Source organism: Ictidomys tridecemlineatus, chromosome 1, assembly GCF_052094955.1.
Source record: "Ictidomys tridecemlineatus isolate mIctTri1 chromosome 1, mIctTri1.hap1, whole genome shotgun sequence".
Taxonomy (NCBI): domain Eukaryota; kingdom Metazoa; phylum Chordata; class Mammalia; order Rodentia; family Sciuridae; genus Ictidomys; species Ictidomys tridecemlineatus.
In genome coordinates, this window is record NC_135477.1 from 78,620,662 (window position 1) to 78,637,580 (window position 16,919).

A 16,919-nucleotide genomic window follows, 5' to 3' on the forward strand; every position below is an offset into this window, starting at 1 on the left:
AATCCCTGGTGTAATTTTTGTTTTCTGCAGTCCTGTATCTTCTTCTGAGAAAGGTCAGCCCTTAATTTCGACTAGCCAGTCAACTAGACCATATATTAACAGTAGACACTGGAAGTCCTATAGTATCCTATAGAATATCTTCAGCCCCTACCTTAAATTCTATGTGAGAACATTTGTGGCAATATTTCTGAATCTTCTCAGATTGTATTGTGGATTCTGAGGTGAGGAGATCATCCCAATCACAACTCCATGTATTTTTTCCTCCAGGAGTGGGGTGAGATATTCTATAGGTATCTCAGTTTTTCTTTCCTCCTGAATTCATTCTCCTTTGTTTTGGAGACTGTGGTATTGTGGATTGAGCCAGAGGTACTGTACCACTTAGCTACATACCTGGTACTTTTAAATTTTTTTATCTTCAAACAGTTGCTGAGTGTGATTTTAAATTTATGTCCCAGTATTGTGAGTTGTATTTATATATAAAATTTTAGCTTCCTGTTCAATGACAACTTCCCCCTTTCCCAGTATTATCAGTTACATTTTTGCAATATTATCAATTACTTACCCATATTGTATTTCAAATGAACATGGTATTTTCAATTGTTATACCAAAAACTGGATGAGACTTTAAAGTATTTTTTCTCTCTGGGTGCAATGATACATGCATATTAATTCCAGAGACTCAAGTGGCTAAGTAAGTAAGATTGCAATTTCAAGGTAAACATCAGGAATTTAGGTAGACCAAATAGACAATTAGAAAAACCTGTCTCAAAATTTTAAAACATGGCTGGGTATGTAGCCCAGAATTAACATGCTGCTGTTTCAAATCCCCATTACCATAGAAAAAAATCAAAAGCTAATTTTTTTTGTTGTTTATGAGCATTTTACATGATTGAAAAATAAAGAAGAATCACTTGATCTTGGAAAAATCATGTGTTTCTATTCTTCCTTAGTTTCTCCAAAGGCAGACAACCTGTCAGAGTGTCTTTATGCTCAGATTTTCTTTTGTGGAATGTATATGAGAACATTCTCATTCCCTACTCTGGTATTTTCCTGGAACTGTGTTTCCAAACTATGTAATATGAGGATCCCACACCTGGCACATCTAATGCCTCTCATAAGTCCAGACCAGTACTTCAGGCTTTTCTTGTTCAATAGCAGTATAAATGTAGAGAGCTTAGTTTCTCAAATAAATGAGAATTATCAACTTCCATTTTTTAAAATGTCTTCACTAATTTTATGGTTTAGCATAGTGTTTCTTTCTTCCATATTCATATAATTGGAGTACTATTTACCATTCCACTTTTTGAGAGTAGCCATTCTAACAGCTGTGCTCATGCAGAAGATCTTATAGTTGGATGGTCCACTAAAATTCTGATGCAAGCTTTTTAGATTCCAGTGTGCCTTATGCTCACTGGAAAAAAAATGATGTGCATCTATTTTAGAAATAAAAAGGGATCTGTGATTGTAACCATTTTTCTTCACTAATATTTGAGATTTTAGCCCATTACAATGTTTGCACACCAATGTGAAAACACTCCTTTTTGTTCTAGGGAGATTTGCACCTGCACAGTTACCAGTGCTTTCAATGCTTTCAGGTTTCAGATGTAGCCCATTGAATGAAAAAATTAATATCGGGACAAATTACTTACAGAAAGAATTGGTTAGGTCTGGTGTTATTAGTAAAGTGAGCTGGGTGAGAGAGCTCAGGAAGTGCTAAACTGCCACTTTGGCTTTCAGTGGTGGCCTATATTTCCCTGTTAATTTTTTGGTATTGTCTAGATAAAAGTTCAACTGTCAGCAACAGCTATTTGCATTTTTAGAGAATGTTGGCAAATCCCTCTAAGAGATTAAGGGGGTACTTTAAGATTTAACACCTCTTTCACTCTGATCTAATGGGATAAAGCCCATGGATCTTGCATGGCCTTAGAAAACCACTTATTTTTTTTTTTTTGCCCTGGAGTAAATACTCATTTATATCTTAATCTTCCTCTGTGTGTACAGATAAATTAGCATTTAAACTAGAGGCAATTTAGAGTTAAATAATATATTTCAAATCCAAATCAATCTTCCTTTATTTATATTAACACTGGATTTGGGCATTTTGTTCCAGTAATTTTGCGTATTGCTCAAATCAGAAAAATTTTCAAGTGCATTTTACTTATCTTTTGGTCGATATATTTTTTTTTTAATTCAGTTTTTCAATTTGTGTGCTTCTAATTCCTTTACAGTTTTTAGAAGGACTCAAAACAGGAGTATATATTTATTTGGTGTATCCATAAATGAAGGGAGGCTTATATTCTGCTTTTATTTATTTTTATTTTATTTTTAAAATTATCTCTCTTTATATCTGCTCTTTGGTGGATGCTTGTGTATAATTCCAGTGTCACACACATTCTGCACACAAGTCGCTTTTGTAATCTATGCCTTGTATTCTAACATCTACCTTGAGGTTGTATTGTAGCATTCATTCACATTAAATATTTTATTGTTATGTTTTGATTTATATACTTATAATTATTAACAATAAAGAGATATTTGCATACATATGAACTGCCCTTCATATCTATTGTGATTTCTTTATCTTAAAATTACTACATTGTTGTAATATTATAACATGCATTAGTGTCAGGTAATGATCACTAGTACATTTGCTTTTATGTATGAGAGAGTACTTGTCTATACATTCATCTTTCCAGGAAAATTTTTAAAATTTTTGCTTTGATTTATTCTTTAACAAAAAGTAAAGGATGGTAAAATTATGACCAGTTATCATTAAATGGTACCTTGGGAAAAATGATCATTTTTATAATAGTTTTATCCTTTGTAAATATGTTGAATATTTGAGTCTTTTATGTTCTTTTCTGTATTTTTATTTTCTCAAATACTGCATATTCCCTTTGTAAACATACTTGCATATGAAATGCAATATTCATGTGACATCAGCATAAAACATACATGGTATTTTATAGTATTTGTCAAACTGGATATAATATATAAACATAAATTCTAGCTCCTAGAATTTACATTTTACAAAATTTAATAAATAAATAAATAAATGAATAAATAAATACATATGATTACAAAACAGTTTCTACAAATGGATAATAAAAGCTTAAATTATTATTTTCGTTTTTTGCGAATGCATTTATTCTACATATTCATCAATACTATTTAATTCATCTATATGATGTGATTTTATTCAATGTTACTTAATTTCTAAAGATTTTGATTTTTTATGATTATTGAACACTTAGATATATCCTTTTTAAAGTGAATCTTCAAGAATTTTCTGGTTTTCTTTTGCATTCTGTTGTATTTCTTCTTCTTATTAGTGTTTGATTATATGTGAGGAAATTAGGGTTTTTTACCTTGTCAGTTTTTCAGGTTTTAATGTAATCATTTGATGAATAGATTTTTTTGTATTAATATTTTGTAATTCATAAGTTTAAGTCTATCATATTGTATAATTTTTAAGACAAAAAACCTATTTGTTTTCTATTGTGGTATTAGGGATTCAACCAAAGTGTCTTAATGCTGAGCATATTCTCAGCTGTGTTTTAAACTTTATTTCCAGATGGGGTTTTCTCAGTTTCTTCAGTTGGCCTTAAATTTTGAACTTCATGCCTTAGACTCCAGAATAGTAGATATTTCAGGTGTGCACCACCATATGAACCCTATCTTTTGTATGTAAACTTTTGAGATTTGTACTTTCTTATATATTTCAGGATTATTTATTAATAACTTATATTTAGCATTTAATGTGTCAAATATCCTGTTATGTTTTATGAGTGAAGGAATAAAATAGCATTTTTATTATCACACTCTTTCCCCAATATCCTAGCATGTTTTAAGGGTTTTGTTGTTGGTGTTTTCTGTAGTTCCACCATTTATTTTATTATGAGGTTTACTCTGATTGATTTTACTTCATAACATCAATCATGTGGAATCATGGGTATTTTGGTCAGCAGTAGATTTTATGTACAACCATGTATCTAGCAAACATCTTATCCATGTATTAGTTTATACCATCTAGATTTTGTCATTGCACTCAGAGAATTGGAAAATTGCAGAGGATTCTTAGGATAAATTTTCCAGGGTGTATTTCCATCAAGTGAACAATCATTAAATATGCCTATATTTGCAATTATATACTGTATAATTGATATAATTTTTATTTGTTGAATTTTCACATTTGCTAGTGCTTTTTAAATTGTATCTGCTTTTAAAAAATTTGTACTGAAGATTAAACCCAGGGGTGCTTAACAATAAAGCCACATCCTCAGTCCTTTTTTAATATTTTATTTAGAGACAGAGTATTGCTGAGTTGCTAAGTGCCTCACTAAGTTGCTCAATAAAATATATATAAGACAATACTATATATAATATTGTCTTAGAATTTATGATCCTTTTTTCTTATACTCCTCAGTCACTGGAACCACAGTTGCCCATTAGTAGATGGGGCTCATTTGCTTTTTAAAAGCACCAACACTGATACTGGTAACTCTTTGTTATGTTTATTTTTAATAGCTTCTAATTTTGCTCTTTTGCTTAAGACTTTCTTTACTTTTTTTAAATTATACTTTTTATTGGGATGGATGATTTGATAATAAATTCTAGTCATTTTATGGCTTACTAATTTTTTGTATGTTTTATTTTCACCTCAGGTATAGATGAATTCCAATTTTTCCAGCTGTATGGAGGTTTAAGTGAAACATAATAACCTGTATGGATATTGTTAAAGAAATGGAACCACAATTTTACCCAGTTTTTTGACTGCACTGTATATGCCCAAAGGACATAAAATCAGCATACTACATTGACACAGCCACATTAATGTTTATACTAGCACAATTCACAATAGCTAAGCTAAAAAACCAACCATTCAATGATGAGTGGGTCCATTCAATGATGACAGGATAAAAAACTGTTGCTTATGTACACAATAAACTATGAATCGGCCATAAAGAAGAATGACTTTAGGACATTTGCCAGGAAATGGATAAATCTGGAGATTTTATGCTAAGTTTAACAAACCATTTCTATAAAACCAAAAGTTGAAAGTTATTGCTGATATGTAAAATCTAAAGCTCATAAAGTGGGGAAGGGTAAAAAAAGAAGAACAGTAGATTGCACAATGGTTAACATAAATAAATAAATAAATAGACAAATAAATAAATAAATAAATAAGACAAGGATAGAAATACAAAAGATATATATCTGTAAGTGAATCCTACCATCATAGCCACCAACAAGAACAGAATTTTAATTAGGATAAGATATATCCCATGCTTGCATAATACCATAAAATCAATTTTATTTTCATGTAGAATTAGAAAGAACCTTTACAATAAAAAAAACAAATTATATTTGTTTAAAGAGCTATATGTATATTCTATTATAAATATCATACAATATAAACATCGATTAAAGTTTGTATATATATATAAATTTGTATGTTAAGAAATGTTAAAATTATAAAAAGGAAAATTTAAATAGTATTGTTGTTGCTTTTTTAATATTAATAACATAAAAACCATAAAACGTTTGAACTTAAATAAACTATTAAATATTTCCATTTAGTGGTCTGTCTACCTTGTTACATTTCAAAATTTCTCTTATACCATTGATATTGGAATTACTAGAGATCTCACTACACATTCAGAATAGCCAGCTCAGTCAGAGAAATAACAAATAAGATTCTACACATTAGTAAATCTCTGATTAGCGGTTGTACAATTAAAATTTGAGGCTTCCCTTTCTTAATTACCATGGTTTTCTCTTCTGAAAAATATGTATAATTTAGATCAAGATAAAAAAATTACAAAATATATATTTTTGTGATAATGCCTGAGTTTTATATTGTGTTTCATAAATGTGAAGTATGTATACTTTTTTGAAATTAAGTCACTTTTTCTGCAGAAGTAGATAATAGTATCATTGTGTTACAAAACACTACCTACTAACTCTCTAATTTCAACTGTATTTACATTACACACTGTGCAAATATACCTGTAGTCAATGTGTTATTTATTTACCTATTCTTATTTTAGGAACTGTTAACATTTATGGATATAGCCATTGATTTTACTGAAGAGGAGTGAGAGTGCCTTCAGCCTGCTCAGAAAAAAATATAGAGATGTGATGCTAGAGAACTATAGAAACTTGGCCTTCCTGGGTAAGTTTAATTTCCCTTTAAAATTATTAATTACTAATTATTATTTAATTTACTTCAGTTGCAGAGTATCTTCTGGGAACTTATCTATAAAAATTAGTTTCAGATTTATGTTTCAAAGAAAAAGGGCATTTTAGTACAGATATTTCTCTCTCTCTCTCTCTCTCTCTCTCTCTCTCTCTCTCTATATATATATATATATATATATATATATATTTATAGATATATAATTTTACTCCTTAATCTGTCTCTTTCTTTGTGTGTTACACATCCTTCATGTTAGATAAGTAGTACCTAGTATAATTTAGTGATGTAAACTACTGTAGACTACACATAGCAGGGGACACAGTTGAGTTATTCAAATGTCGAGGAGAAAACCAAACTAAAAAATGTTGAAAGAGTAGTTATCTTTCAGAAGAAATTTACAGAAGCTTAGGTTTATTTGTTTTGATTTTAATTATTGAACACATACTACCCTATATTTATCACATTTTCAAATTCCTGTTCTCTGTTTTCTTCTTTAGTGATGTCCCAGTTTATTCAGATTAACCATCAAAACTTACCTTTTGTTGTGAGGGCCAGCATGATCTGTTTCAAATCTTCTTGTGAGGAAACCTTTAAAGGGACAAACAGAAGAGAGAGACACACACATACAGTGAAAGGAAAAAAGAAAAAGAACTGGCCACCCCTCTTAACGTCTGCACATATATTACCCCCAAATTACATAGCTTCTGATACCATGACTACATTCTAACCCAGTGTTTCTTTAACCCCAAGTACTAGCTAACCAAGATTAGGTACAGTTAATACAAATATAGAGCTCCTTCTCCCTAAGGGCATTACCACAGAAACTAGATAGTGCACCTGTAGAGTTGTCTTAATAGCTTCAGGGAGAAACTGCTGGGCATTACAATTTTGGGACTCAGGGTGCCAGTTACTATCACCCCCACACTTTCTTTTCTATTCCAAGGTCAGAATACCTAATACCTCCCCTCTTTTTAAAGGCCTTTTGAATAAATAATATTACTTATCTTCTTAATGCTGGTGGGGGCAAAAAATAGGGCAGGCATAGACAACAGCAAGTTCCAACATCAGTAAACATCCACCTATAAATATTTTTGACCCAGATGAAATTGAGTATACATGAAGGTGAATAATCCAACAAGTCCCACATTCATCATCTTGTTGAACCTTATTAATGATATCTTTAAGGTAATCTAAGTCTTTTGAAAAAAATTACTATGATAACTTAAATTGAAGGAACACATGGTATTAAACTTCTTATAACCTTTATGATGTAATGATAACAGACAATCAATTGCAGCATGATTGTCAAGTATGGCTTGACAATGTTATTTTTGTTCTTCATTAAGCATATTTACATCCATGGAGGCATGACTAATACTGTTTATAATAGCAGAGGCGAGTTTCATAGTAGTTTTATAAGCCGGTAGAGCTAGTCCAGGTAAACCCACCAAGTAGAATGTCAAAGCGTTAAATTCTGCCTTAGAGAGAAGCTTCACTGAATCATCACAGTTTTTATCAAGAGGAATAAATCTTTTATGAATAAATTGCACAGGATAGTGACCTATTAAATACTATGTGGATGGTAAGGACACATTATTCTGCTAAGACAACAATGAATACCATGAGACATTTTTTCAGGTATATAACAATTTTATGCAAGTGAGTCAAGATATTGTAATGAGTTCTAGAAGTCCAGGATCTGACAGGACTGAATTTCCCAGAGTTGGTGTACAAAAACAGAGCAAAATTGTTATTAAGACCAAAGCATTTACAGAGTTTTGTGTGAGCTTATCAATCAAAGCAGTAACAAAGTTATCTAGAGTATATTCGAACCCCATTTTAGCCAACATCTTTTGAGCTGAGGCTGTTAATCATTTTATATCTCCCCAAGTAACTAGAATTCAAGTATCTTGGGGTCCTCTTTTAATGTTTCTCCTCTTTTGAGGAGAATGATTATTCTCTTGTTTGGATGAACTCTTATCTTCCAGGGTTTAATGAATCTTAGAGATCAGCTTGTGAAGTCCCTGATGTACATTTATAATTGCTATTTTTAAAAGCATGAAGCTAGAGTCCAAACAGGACATGTTGGCATAAGTGTAGCACTCTATGCTTTTCCCCACGTGATCAAAGGCATAGGATCTTGTCATGCTGGTCAGGTGGAGCCTCATATATTACATAATTTTATTGGTAATGGCTGTTTGAGAATAAAATGTCTATTCAATGCAGATGACCAATTTTGAGTATTAACTTTATGTATATTGAGCACATTGACTGTAAATAAAATAATATTTAAGGCATATTAGTATAAGAGAGGCTATGTCTTTGTTTCTGTTTTAAAAGGCAAGTATTAGGATTTAATACGCTCACTCAACTAAAGCTCATCCAAAAGAATTATAATAAATTTCATGATTTAAAAGTATATCTCATTGATTAAAAATTGTGCAAAAGGATGAGATGTAAAGGCAGAAGCATTATTCATTTTTAAACAAATAGAGCCTCTACGAGCAGATCATGCTTAGTTACTTTTCATGCTCTCTGCTGGAACTGACTTGACATTTTGTTTTTAAGATTAAATTTTGTTAGTAATTTTTTTTCTTTTGTTTTGTGTTTTCCAATATTGCATTAGTAATCATAAATATTTTGAAGTGAATAAATCATTATACTTCTACTTTGTAATTTTTTATATTTTTAAATTTTGATTAGTGATTTAATTTCTGGATCATTGTTTTTTTTTATTGTGGCATGCTTGGATTCTTTTCACACTGCATATATATATATATATATATATACATATATATATATATATATATATATATATATATATATGTATATATATATATATATAGAGAGAGAGAGAGAGAGAGAGAGAGAGTCTTTGACTATAATATCAACCCTACACAAAACACAGTGTGTGTGTGTGTGTGTATATATATCCCAGTTCTCTTTATATATTCTATAGATTTTTAATTTTTATGGTATTTTAAAAGTTGCTTAGACTTGTCTTAAACTTGGCACTCCTTGATAAACCTCGCCCTTATTTGTAGAATTTCAGATTTGCACACTAGGAATGCCCCTCTCATTTTTTAAATAAAGAATTATTCACATAAACATTGTGCTCATTGATGTTAATATTTTTCAATTTCAGTCTCTAAACTTTAAAATAGTTATTTAGTGTTCCTTGAGTAATTCATAAATGTTAGTATCCTAGTGTTAAATTCTTAATTTTTAATTTTTCTTTTTTTGTAACTTGGATTTAGCCATGCTTCTCTTTGTTTATATTTGCTGTACTACTTTTTATTTGTTCATTAAAAGAGCCAACAGTAGATTATATAGTCCTGTTTTGGGAAAAAATATAAAGACTTAGATAAAAAAAAATAGGCAAGAACAGTGTTGCATTTTTGTAATATTTGCTAATTGGGAGGCCATGCAAAAGTACTTCATGTTTGAGAATAGTCACAGAAATTTAGAAACAGCATGGCTCAAACAATTTTAAGAAGACTTGTAGAATTTTTGGGGTAATCTAAAGCATTACACATGAAACATTAAAAGTTGGATGACCTAAAGATGCAGAATTGCCAGTACTGAATATGTATCCATGAACAATTAAATCAGAAAATTGAAGAGATACCTCTGCTTTTGTATTTAGTGCCAAATTTTTTCTCAGTATTAAAGCTAGGGACTCAATGTGTGTGTCCATTAATGTCAAATGTTTACAAATATGTACTTATATACTATTATTATTTAGTTATAAAATATTTTGTCTCTTAAAGTGGTATAAGAAATATTTGCAGGACTTTGAATTAAGTGAAAGGTGGCAGACAGATATTAAGTTGTAGGAGCATTTGATTCACATTTGGAAGTCAGAAATTTAGTGAGCAAAATTTTGCTCACCAGGTACTATGTTTTGTGTAGGGTTGATATTATAGTAAAAGTCTCCATATTTTTTATTTTATTGAGCATAATAGGGTCAAGAGTTTTATTTTACCACATCGTTAGTGTATTATGTTCTTCATAAGTACTAGTAGAAGGAATACAATACCTTGTAAGAACAAAATTGATATTTACATAAAATAATGATTTTGTTAATTCATTCTATTTAGTCATTTTACCTTGAATATATAGTATAAAATACCATGATATATTTATAAATTAACAAGGTTGTATTTGTCAATAAGGGAGATTCTCATATCACATGAATATAAAAATATAAAAATCAATTTATTATACTTGATGGTCATGTGTTGGATTCATCCAAATATTACGGCCATAGGCTATGCAAGGTTTTTATAGTCTTTTAAAATGTTTTTATGAAAAATTTTATAGACATATGTGTATATTTCTTAGGAAATTTTTTGTTCATATTTCTTTTTAAGAGTCCATTGCCTCTGTACCCTTGTTGAATATTGATGGTATTATCATTCAAAATCTACTAGTTATTTTCATGTCTCTATGTCCTGGTAGACAAAAACCATTTTTGGACACTCTTTGAAAAAACAAGAAATGTTTGTATATGTTTTACATTTCTCTTATTCTACTGACAGTGAAGGTAGCTGGTAGATATTTCCCAAATACATAATACTATCTTATGAAGGACAAAAGGCTGTTAATTATACTTTTATACACTTCATTATATTACTCTTCTTAATGATGTACTCCTCTTGGATACTGTGGTCTCTACAAGAATTTGGATAATATTCTCAAGGTAATTTTTTCTTTCCTTTTTGTGAACTAATATATATTTTTTGGATTTATGGTGATGTTGGACTTACTAATCTGCCACACTCCTGATGTACTTTTTTTTACCTTAATTTCATGTTATGTATGAAAAATATATTTATCCCAGTCTAATAGGTATTTATTTTTTATTTTTGTTTATTTCAGCCATGACTCCTAATCATATCCAAGCATATTCACCAGAAAAGGGCCTAAAACATATATTTCATGAAGTGATAAGTGCAAAATATACAAGTTTTGATCTTGACTATTTCCCACAAAAGAAAATATGGAAAACTACAAGTGAGAGTGAATACCAGAAATCATATAAAAAATCAGGCCTTGTTCATCACCAGAGAATTTATACGGGAGAGAAGCCCTACAAATATAAAGAATGTTGCAAAGCTTTTAGTAAAAAAAAAAAGGTCTTATTTACCACAGAGGAAACCACAATAAAGCAAGCCCTACAAATGTAAAGATTGTGGTAAAGCTTTTGGTCAAAAATCAAACCTTATTCGCCACAGGAGAACTCCCACAGGAGAGAAGCCGTACAAATGTAAAGATTGTGGCAAAACTTTTGGTAGAAAATCAGTCCTTATTTGCCACATCAGAACTCACACTAGAGAGAAGCCCAACAAATGTAAAGATTGTGGCAAAGCTTTTGGTCAAAAATTATACAATATTTGCCACAGGAGAGAAGCCGTACAAATGTAAAGATTGTGGCAAAGCTTTTGCTGAAAACCCACACCTTATTTACCACAGAAAAACTCACACTGGAGAGAAGCCCTACAAATGTAAAGAATGTGGCAAAGGTTTTGGTCAAAAATCCAACCTTATTTGCCACAGATGAACTCACACTGGAGAGAAGCCCTACAAATGTAAACAGTGTGGCAAAACTTTTGGTCGAAAATCAAACCTTATTTGCCACAGGAGAACTCACACTGGAGATAAGCCGTACAAATGTACAGAATGTGGCAAAGCTTTTGGTAGAAAATCAGTCCTTATTCACCACATCAGGACTCACACTGGAGAGAAGCCCTACAAATGTAAAGATTGTGGCAAAGCTTTTGGTCAAAAATCAAACCTTATTTACCACAGCAGAACTCACACTGGAGAGAAGCCCTACAAATGAAAATATTGTGGCAAAGCTTTTGGTCAAAAATCACAACTTATTTACCATGGAAGAACTCACACTGGAGAGAAGCCCTACAAATGAACAGAATGTGGAAAAGTGTTTGGTTGAAAACCAGAACTTGTTTTAAACATAGAAGAACTCACAGTGGAGTGAAGCCCTACAAATGTACAGAATGTGGAAGAGCTTTTGGTGACAAATCAAACCTTACTCACCACAGCAGAATCCACTGTGGAGAGAAGCCCTACCAGTGTAAGGAATGTGGCAAAGCTTTTGGTCAAAAAATAGACCTTATTAACCACAGCAGAACTCACTGGAGAGGAGCCCTACAAATGTAAAAAATGTGGCAAAGCGTTCAGCCAAAAATCACACCTTATTTGCCACAATAGAACTCACACTGGAGAGAAGCCTCACAAATGCAATGTATGTGACAAAGTTTTTACTCAAATTTTACACCTTATTTGCCACAGCAGCATTTACACTGGAGAGAAGCCTCACAAATATAAGGAATGTGGCAAAGCTTTTAGCAATAAAACAGTCCTTATTCACCACAACAGCACTCACACTGATGAATAGCCCTACAAATGTGAATAATGTGGAAAAGCATTTAATAAAAAAATAAAGCTTTATTCACCATAGCAGAAAACATCCTGGTGAATGTGAAATGTAAATAAAGTGATAATACTTTTAAAGAAGACTAAAGCTTAGGGCTGGAGTTGTGGTTCAGTGGTAGAGTGCTAGCCTCGCATGTGTGAAATCCTGGGTTCGATTCTCAGCACCATAGAAATTCAAATAAGTGAAATAAAGGTATTGTGTCCAACTACAACTAAAAAATAAACATTTAAAAAGAAAGACTAAACCTTATTAACAACAGAATTTATACAGAAAAGAACCCTTACAAATTGAAAGAATGCAGCAAAGCTTTTAATAAGAAATCAATTCTTTTCACCAATAGGCTACTTATTCTGGAAAGAAGATATATAAATGTAGAGAATGTAGAAACATTTTAAATTATATAATGTATATTACTAGATATCCGAGAAAACACACTGGAGAGAGGCTCTACAAATGAGACCATCGTACCATTACCCTTAGAAACGAACAACACTTAAATCCTCACCACAATAATCATAGCATAAAGTTTTGAAATGTGAAAATTGACAATATGACAATGCCTCCAGAATTTATTCACCAATATTCAGCACCTGTGGATACATACTGGTTAGAGAAAATACAAATGGAAAATAAATTGTAGCCACATGTTTCTTAAACACTGCTTATTTTTGGAGAATTCATTGTGCCCAGAAACCCTAAAAAGCTAAATAATATTTCCAAAATGTATTTAAGTTTTAAATTCATTGAACACCTGAAAACTCATACTAGTAGTGAATATTGAACAGATTTTGTCCAAAATGTATGCCTTATATAACAATGAAACATTTATAATAAATGTGAGAATATAGTAAAATTATTATCTATGTATTACACCTTGATGTATATGAGGATCAGTAAAATACAGAATTTATTTAAGTTTAGAAAACAAGTAGTTGTCTTTAACTTTTGCTTAAATTTATTAAGCATTATTAAGTTATTTTGTAGAAACATCTGTCATAAATATAATACATGCATAGTAAAGAAACCTCATCTTTGAAAGAATATAATTGTTTTCCTAAATCAAAAATTACTATTTTCACTTTTGAATACTGAGAAAAGGATTATATGAAATCTATTTTTGATATTTAACACTGAAGTGTAATATTTTAAACTTTAATTTTTTTTTTTTTTGTATTTCAGTGTAAGTTTAGGTATTTTTATACACTGAGCCTCATTTCTTAGCCCTCTCTCCACTTTTTCAAATTTTGAGACTGCCATGCTAACTTGCTTAAAACCACACTAAGTTGCTGGGGCTGAATTTAAGCTTCTGAAACTACTCAGCTTCCCAATTTGCTTGGATTGCAAGCATGGACCATCACACCAGGTTTACAGTGAATTTTTTTAAATCTATATTTACCTTATGTATACAATATATCTTTACAACTGAATATTTGTTTATATGTTAACACTCATGCATTGCATCCTGTTAAATGACAAACATCATAGTGTTCCACTTGACTAAATGTTCTATGTAATAGTAAACTATACTGTTGAGTAAATAATACTCTAGCATCTGTTAATACTTTTACACATTTTAATGAAACTTAATGTGGAATACAATTTGCATAAGTGAGATCATAATTTTTTCTGTTTGTATTTATGGTGAAATTAAGAGTTATAAGAAGGATATAGGTATAGGAAAATAAGCCCCAAATTTTCATATCTTGATTTATAAATTTTAGAATTTTAACTTTTTAACATTTTAACATTTCCTAGTAATTTTAATAGACTGAATTTTCACAAACGTAAAGGTAGCTCTTACAGGAGAGAAGAGCTTTATCTTTCTGGTGTGCATAATGGCCTTCTAGACTTCATCCTCATTGGAGACATTTCATTTTTCTGTGAATGAGGTCAATGATCAGTGTTTTCATGTACATTAGTAAATTCTGACATCCTTGTTATTCTATAGATAGTGTTATTTCAGGGCAGGTATTAGAGAAATGAATGTGGAGTCAACGTTGATTGAGGCCTTATACTTATGACAAAATAATCAATGAACTATGTTTTATAAAAGTCTCATTTTCTGACTACCAAGTAGTAAGAAGTAAACTGAGAAGTTTGTATGTAAAGATTAAGTTTCTTATCATAAAATGTTGCCTTTTCAGCTACAATAGGGTAACAGCTTTTTATACACACAATCCATACAAAAATCATATTGAATATTATTCATAATTTTATTAACATTTCATATAATTTATGAAGAACTGAGTTTACAGCAACATATGCCTAAGAACAAGATCTGGGGACATTATACACTCTGCAATATAGACATCTATATTTATATCAATTTAATTATACATAAAACTACACTAAATGAGAAGGAAAATAAATTGGATCAATACACAACAATGCAGAAATAAAAACTTGTAAAGACTTAAGCAAGATGACCAATAGTGAATGACCAAGTATGGTTTCCCAATGCTAGGGGAAAAATGGACATACAATCAGTTAAAGGTAATTGAAGGAATATAAGTTATCCACTTTGAGCTACAACAGCATTTGAAGGAAAAAGTCACAAAGTAAGCAAAGATTATTCACTTCCATTTGTATGCTTTGTAATATTTTCCCAAGTTTTCTGCATATTTTATTGCAGTCAAATTGGGAAACAATCCAGAAAGTTAAAAAAGACAAGTAATGTTCCTCTGGTTTTAAAAGCAAGAAAAGGAATAGAGAGATTTATTGAGCTAGAGAAATTTTACTAGTTAGAGTCTAAGTATGATATATTTCAGCCATCCCTGGCTTCACAGGGCATTTTTGCTTAACAAAGAATTTGTTCATGTATGTACGCTTAAAGAACATTGCTGATTTTAATCAGTCTTTTTCATTAATAACAATGATGTATCTTTCAATAGTTTGCAGCCATAAAAATACACAATTTCAGAAATCTTCTGGTTCATCCTCCATATATTCTTCCACAATATTCACCAGGACAAGATAATATAAACCTTTTGGTAGCCCCATCAAGGCATTCACTTCTATTAATTTTAAGGCCAAACCTATACTGCATAGGAAAGTATGATACATGGAACAACATTTTACTTAGTAAAGATATATTTTTTTTTTCATGAAAAATATATCCCAACTCCTTTGTCTTGGGATTACATTAAAAAAATATGAGGTAACTATACTGTGTATTATGACCTTAGGCTCTGAGCCTTAAAATTACCTTATAATACAAAAGAACTTTCATGTTTATTTTTAAATATAATTTTTGTATTTCAAATATTCAAATTCCACAGCAATCAATGATACAAAAACATGAGAAAAACAATTGCAGTTTGCTGTCTCATCATGATATTTCAATACCTGCTGTAGACTGCCTGTGACTTCCACTTTTTATTTAAAAACATAAGAATTTTTCCATACAATATGGGTGAAGTGGAGGACAAAATCTCCTGCATTGTTTTTCTGGGCAAGCCATCATACTTGAAACAACTCAACCCCAAATCAAAATGTTTACATTCCAATTATATCAGTTCTTAACTCATCTAGCATAAAACAAATCCACTTTCTTCTGGTTGAATATGTTGAGCTCAACGATATGGAACCTTGGACCTAAAAGATGTATGACATAAATAATGAGGTCTTGTTTTGCATAAGGCAAATTGCAGTTTTTGTATTTGATTTTTCTGCCTTTGAAGATCTACATTTCTCTTCCTACAATGGTATTATGATTGATGGTGACTTGTGTGATTACAGGAGTGTTAAAATGCAGCTACATGTATTTGAGTCCTTTCACTGGTAAAAAATACTATAATAAATACTATAAAATACTATAATTTGTACTCTAATATGAGACTCAAAATGGTGCTAGACAAACCTATTTTTTTTTTAAATCTTCCTCTTTATTCATGGTTTTTTAATGGTTTTGACCTTGTCAGTTCAGACCATTTCTGATTAATGGGTGTCATCAAGATGTAAATTCCCTCTATAATCATTAGCAATGAGACAATTCTCATTAAAAATAAAAACATTCTCATTGAGTCTTTGCTATATTCTAAGGAACCACTCTGGGTTTTGTTTACTAAACAAAATAAATTTCACATATTTGAGTCCCAAAGTAAACAGCAATACATTAATCTAAGCACCATGAAGAATATAAGAAATACAAGATATCACCTTTGAAAGCCATTACCATCTAAACTATACCAGATCTTTTAAAATGTAATCTTAGATGTTTTACTCACTCTTATAGTAAGATACCTTAGACTCAGAGATATT

The 16,919-nt window shown here is 30.8% G+C and overlaps 1 long non-coding RNA gene across 4 annotated transcripts in view; it reads left to right on the forward strand.

Annotated features, from left to right (window-relative positions):
- The window catches only part of LOC120885682 (uncharacterized), a 69,987-nt gene extending 53,510 nt beyond the window's left edge, over window positions 1-16,477 (forward strand). For all 4 annotated transcript variants that reach the window (XR_013436492.1, XR_013436494.1, XR_013436493.1 and 1 more), the window contains 2 exons: window positions 6,051-6,175; window positions 11,081-16,477. This is a non-coding gene — a long non-coding RNA (uncharacterized LOC120885682). The remainder of the gene's footprint in view (window positions 1-6,050; window positions 6,176-11,080) is intronic.
- The last annotated feature ends 442 nt before the right edge of the window (window positions 16,478-16,919 follow it).